Below are 5,878 nucleotides of genomic sequence, written 5' to 3'. Positions count from 1 at the left end.
TGTGGCTCACACCTATAATCCCAGCATTTTGGGAGACCAGAGCAGGAGGATTACTTGAGCCCAGGAGTTCAAGACCAGCCTGGGCAACATAGCGAGATCCCATCTCTAAAAATAAAAATAAAATAGATAGGAAGGATCTGGCTTTGTTGCCCAGGCTAGAGTGCAGTGACAAGATCACAGCTCACTGCAGCCCCGAGCCTCCCTAGTAGCTGGGACTATAGCTATGCGCTACCACGTCTGGCTATTTTTTAAAAAATTTTTGTAGAGACAGAGTCTTGCTATGTTGCTTCAAGCGATCCTCCTCCTCAGCCACCCCCCAAAAAACTGGGATCACAAGCGTGAGCCACCACACCTGGCCTAGGTGATTTCTAAGACTTGTCAAGACAAGAAACATGACCTAACTCCATTTCATGAAGACAACAGCAACATTAAATTGCCACATGAAGAGAAATTTCTAGTAATGGCAAATAGTGTTCTTGTCTCTCCCTTCCTTTACCCTTTTCTTCACTGACTTCCCCTTCCACAGGGGCTTAAATTTTGTCCTATTTGTCTTTATTCTATGGCACCTAACTCAGTGCCAGGTTTATAATATGTGAGATATGTTTGTGTGCAATTAGCTCGGCCATGTGGGCCAGCCATAGTGGAATGTTCATTCCTCCTCTTTGATGAAGTACTTTACAATAAAAGTGAGTCTAGATGTATAATCTAGAGAGAACCATGCAATAAACAAGCATCTTAAAAATAAATGATCTCTTCTTTTTTATTTGAATAGTGACAAATGTACATGATACGAAATTCAGAAGTGAATAAGAAGTCTATTCCCTACAACACTAACCAGTTCCTTGTGTTTGCTTCCAAAGATTAGAGACATTCTCTGCATATATATTATTATATATAGTATATATGAAATATTGTATAAAATACATATATATATATCAACATAAGTGGTATTATATCAGATTCATTTCTAGTATGGCTTTTGTCATTGTAGGGCAAAATTTGAACACTAGGTCTTTAAAAGCACAAAAATCACAGCTACCGCTTTTTTAAAAATTTTTTTAATTTGGAGTCTCACTCTGTTTCCCAGGCTGGAGTACAGTGACATGCTCAAGGCTCACTGCAGCCTCAACTTCCAGGGCTCAGGTGATCCTTCTGCATCAGACTCCCGAGTAGCCGGGACTACAAGTCATGCCACCATATCCGGCTAATTTTTTTGATTTTTTTGAGCCAGAGTCTCACTCTGTCACCCAGGCTGGGGTGCAGTGGCATGGTTATGGCCACCACAGCCTCAACCTGCTGGGCTCAGGTGATTCTTCTGCCTCAGCTTTGCAAGTAGCTGGAATCACAGGTGCACACCACCCTGTGGTTTATTTATTTATTTATTGTAGAGACGAAGTCTCGCCAAGTTGCCCAGGCTGGTCTCGAACCCATGGCTCAGGCAATCCTCCTACTTCTGCCTCCCAACGTGCTGGGATTACAGATATGAGCCACTGCGCCCAGCTTTTTTTATTTTTATTTTTTTGTCGAGATGAAGTCTGACTATGTTGCATAGGCTGGTCTCAAACTCCTGGGCTCAAGCAGTCCTCTTGCCTCAGCCTCCCAAAGTGCTAGGATTACAGGCATGAGTCACCATGTCTGACCAGCTGCCTCATTTTTAACAGTACACAATACTTTACATGGAGATTATAATTAAATAGTCCTCTACTGATAAGCATTAAGATCAGCTTGAATTTCATACATTCATTTGTCTAAAGTGCAAAATACTTATATATTCAGTCTAACTTTTGTTTTGCATTTTATTTTATTTTAGAATTATGGGGTACAAGTGAGGATTTACTACATAAGTAGGTTGCATGCGGGTGAAGTTTGGGTTTCTATATATTCTGTTCAGCAGAGTTGTAAAGCAAATGCCTGTATAAGCACCATCCAGGGCAAGAAATAGAACTCATGGGCACAGCAGAAGGTCCCCTGCAGGGGCTTCCCAGTCCCTCCCATTCCTACCTCAAGCATCTATTTCCCTGGATCCCAAGGGTGATCACTAGACTGGCTCTTTATTTACTTATTTTTATTTTTTATTTTTTGAGTTGGAGTCTCACTCTGCTGCCCAGGCTGGAATGCAATGGCATGCTTACCTTCACCACAGCCACAATCTGCTGGGCTCAGGTGATCCTTCCGTCTCAGTCTTCCGAGTAGCTGGAACCACAGGCACATACCACCACACTTGGCTAATTTTTTAAATTTAGTTTAGAGATGAGATCTTGCCATCTGGTCTTCAACTCCTGAGCTCCTGAGGTCAGGCAGTCCTCTCGCCTCTGCCTCCCAAAGTGCTGGGATTACAGGTGTGAGTCACCGCACCTGGCCTGAACTGGCTCTTTTATTTTTATTTTTTTACTGCCTTTGTATGTGTGCCTAAACTATAGTTTGGTATTCCCTTACATAACATAACAGATAGAATCACAGTATGCATTAAAGAAAGATTGAAGTACTGTTTAACATACATACAGAAGAATGTGCTGGTCATAGTGCACAAACAATGTATAGTCCATAAATTGTCATAAGGACATGCCAGAATAGTCCCCACTGAGTTAGTGCACATTCTCTTATCTGGTCTTTTCTGCTCAACATTGCTTCCATAAGAGTCATCATATTGTTGTGTGTCGCCTTAATTTGTTATTTTCATTGCTGCAATACATTTCTTTATTCTCACCCAAAATACACTGAAAGAGCTAAAGAAACTGCAATTGTCTAGAGAGAAATTTCTGTTGATCTAAGGCTTATGGGGCATTGCAAACATTTTATCTCCACTAGATTAGGCACCCTGTTATCCCAAACTTTTTCTCACTTTAAAGAACGATACTCTTGATATTTATCAAAGCAGGCACATGTATGTAGCTTAAAGATCAGATGGTACCACAAAGCTTATTATGAACAACAGCTGTCTCTGCTCCCAAGTTCTGTCCCCCATGCCCCAAAAAGTTTCTGCTTTTTAACTCTTGAGCTGTTTCCTTGTACTTGCCTTTATGTTACTGGAGAACATGATTTTACACTTGTTTTTCAGTTTTATACATCCATTGTGTTCTGGTCATAAATTAGGATTTAGGACATACCACCACTCCCGTCCTCAATTCTCTCAGTAATTTTTCTTTTTCTTTCCTTTTCTCTCTCTCATTTTTTTGTTTGTTTCATTTTGCTTTGTTTCTGTTTGCTTGTTTGTTTTTTTAGTCAGGAATCTCTCTCTGTTTCCCAGGCTGGGGTGTAGTGACACAATCACAGCTCACTGCAGCCTCAAATTCCTAGGCTCAAGTGATCCTCCCCGCTCAGCCTCCTGAGTAACTGGGCATGGGCACAAGCCACCATTCCTGGCTAATTCTATTTTTAAAAATTTTTAGTAGAGACGAGGTCTTGCTATGTTGCCTAGGCTGGTCTTGAACTCCTGGGCTCAAAAGAGCATTCTGTCTTGGCATCCCAAAGTGCTGGAATTACAAGTGTGAGGCATCACACCCAGCCCATTCTCTCAGTAAATTATAAAGATCACCTGTGTCGAAGTACGGTTGACATACAATACAATTTACTCATTTTTAAGTGTGTAGAGTTTTGACCATTGTACAAGTGTCTACAATGAAGTCCCACCAAAGTCAAGATATAGAACATGGTCATTCCCCTAAAAGCACTTGTTGTCCTTGCATTTTGGAGGCTAAGATTTAAAGGCACCAGCCGGGTTTGGTGGCTCAGGCTGTAATCCCACACTTTGGGAGGCTGAGGCGAGTGGATTGCCTGAGCTCGCGGGTTCAAGACCCGCCTGGGCAACTTGGCGAGACCATATCTCTACAATAAATCAAAAAATTAGCCAGGTGTGGTAGCGCGCGCCTGTAGTTCCAGCTACTTGGAAGGCTGAGGCGGAAGGATCGCCGGAGCCCAGCAGGTCGAGGCTGCGGTGGCCGGGAGCAGTCACTGCACTCCAGTCTGGGCGACAGGAAAAAAAGATTTAAAGGTACCTTAAAGTTTGACTTTTGATCTTGATGCTGGAAACTTCAGAGTCATAGACAGAGAAAGATGATCCTTGCCTGCACTGTGGCTGTGTAGTAAGCTACTTACAGAGACACCATAACTGAGTTTCAACTTTTAAAATTAACCACAGACGAAATACAGAAGACCCCATAAAAGTGACAGAAGGGAACATAGCTGTGGTAAAGGATTAGTTGACAGAGGTAAAAGAAAAAAAAGTGGAAGAGGATGTGGGTAGGATCAACACATCTTTGGGAGGGAATTAAGAGATGGTAACTAATGTTGATGGACTAATAAAGAAGCAGTGGCTTAATATGTTATTTCAAGTAGCAAAGACATCTAGCAGAAGCATGGAGAACAATCACAGAACAACATGCGACTGCCAAAAGTCAAGAAAAGGAGGATGCAAGGAGTGGCAATGTCAAGTGAGATAAAACCTGATTTTTATTTTTATTTTTTTTATAATCATTGTTTTTTATTATGATATTGTGGGGTACAGTTAAGGGTTAGGCATACAAATATGCTTCGTTCAGGCACCCTTGTTGATAAGAAGTGTCTCCAAAACCCGATTTTTAATTCCCAGGCAATCAGTAGAGAACCACATTTGATAAATTAAAAAATAAAGAAATAAGCATGTGATTTAGAATGATCAGGGTTACCTTGGAAAAATAAAAATCAGAATAGGTTTAAAATGACTTGGAAAAACTTTAGGGGAGGGACAGTACATTTTAGTATAAACTCTTTGTGTGTATCATTTTTTAAAATTTTTTAATTTTTAATTTTTTTTTTGAGTTGGAGTCTCGCTCTGTCACCCAGACTGGAGTGCAGTGGCCGCTCCCGGCCACCACAGCCTCGACCTGCTGGGCTCCGGCAATCCTTCCACCTCAGCCTTCCGAGTAGCTGGCACTACAGGCGCACGCTACCTCGCCCGGCTGATTTTTGATTTATTGTAGAGATGAGGTCTCGCCAAGTTGCCCAGGCAGGTCTCGAACCCACGGACTCATGCAATTCACTCACCTTAGCCTCCCAAAGCATGGGATTACAGGCTGAGCCACCGAGCCCAGCATCATTATTATTATTTTTTTTTTTTTACCATAGACAAATGTTTTTGATTGAAAAGTTAAAAATAACAAAAAGGAAACCGAAGCATTAAATGATGAACTCTTAATGTTAATTTGCCACAACTGTTTTTTGTTTTTGTAGAGACAATGTCTTGCTATGTTGCTCAAGCTTGTCTCAAACTCCTGGGCTCAAGCAATCCTCCCACCTTAGCCTTCCAAAGTGCTTGTCACGTGTTTTTATTTTATTTTATTTTATCATAGCAGTGTGGGGTACAAGTTAGGATTAACTACATAGGTAGGCTGCATACAGGTGAAGTTTGGGCTTCCAGGTAGCCCTCCTTCCCCTGGTAGTGCACCTGGTACCCTTTGTGTGGTCATGTGTCCCCCACCCTACTCTCTTCCACTCCTAGCAGTGCCCAGCGACTGCCGATCTCTCCCTTGTGTTCATGTGATTATTGTTTAGTGCCCACTTATGAGTGAGAGCATGCGGTATTCTGTTCTTTGTTGCTGTGATAGATCACTTAGTATGATGGTCTTCAGCTTCATCTAATTTCCCGTGAAGGGCCACACATATTTTTAATGATGTCAGTAAACATACATACATTTGTGCTTATATTTGAAGAGTAACAGCAGCTGTGCTTCCATGTTTTTCTACATGTTAGTGCCATATATATATATATTTTTTGAGCTGGAGTCTCACTCTGTCGCCCAGACTGGAGGGCAGTGGCCGCTCTGGCCACCGCAGCCTCGACCTGCTGGGCTCCGGCGATCCTTCCGCCTCAGCCTTCCAAGTAGCTGGAACTACAGGCGTG

The sequence above is a fragment of the Carlito syrichta genome, unplaced genomic scaffold (genome assembly GCF_000164805.1).
Source record: "Carlito syrichta isolate Samal-C Ts95f unplaced genomic scaffold, Tarsius_syrichta-2.0.1 Scaffold303106, whole genome shotgun sequence".
Classification (NCBI taxonomy): domain Eukaryota; kingdom Metazoa; phylum Chordata; class Mammalia; order Primates; family Tarsiidae; genus Carlito; species Carlito syrichta.
The sequence above is the reverse complement of the archived record's forward strand: the minus strand, read 5'-3'. Positions refer to the sequence as shown.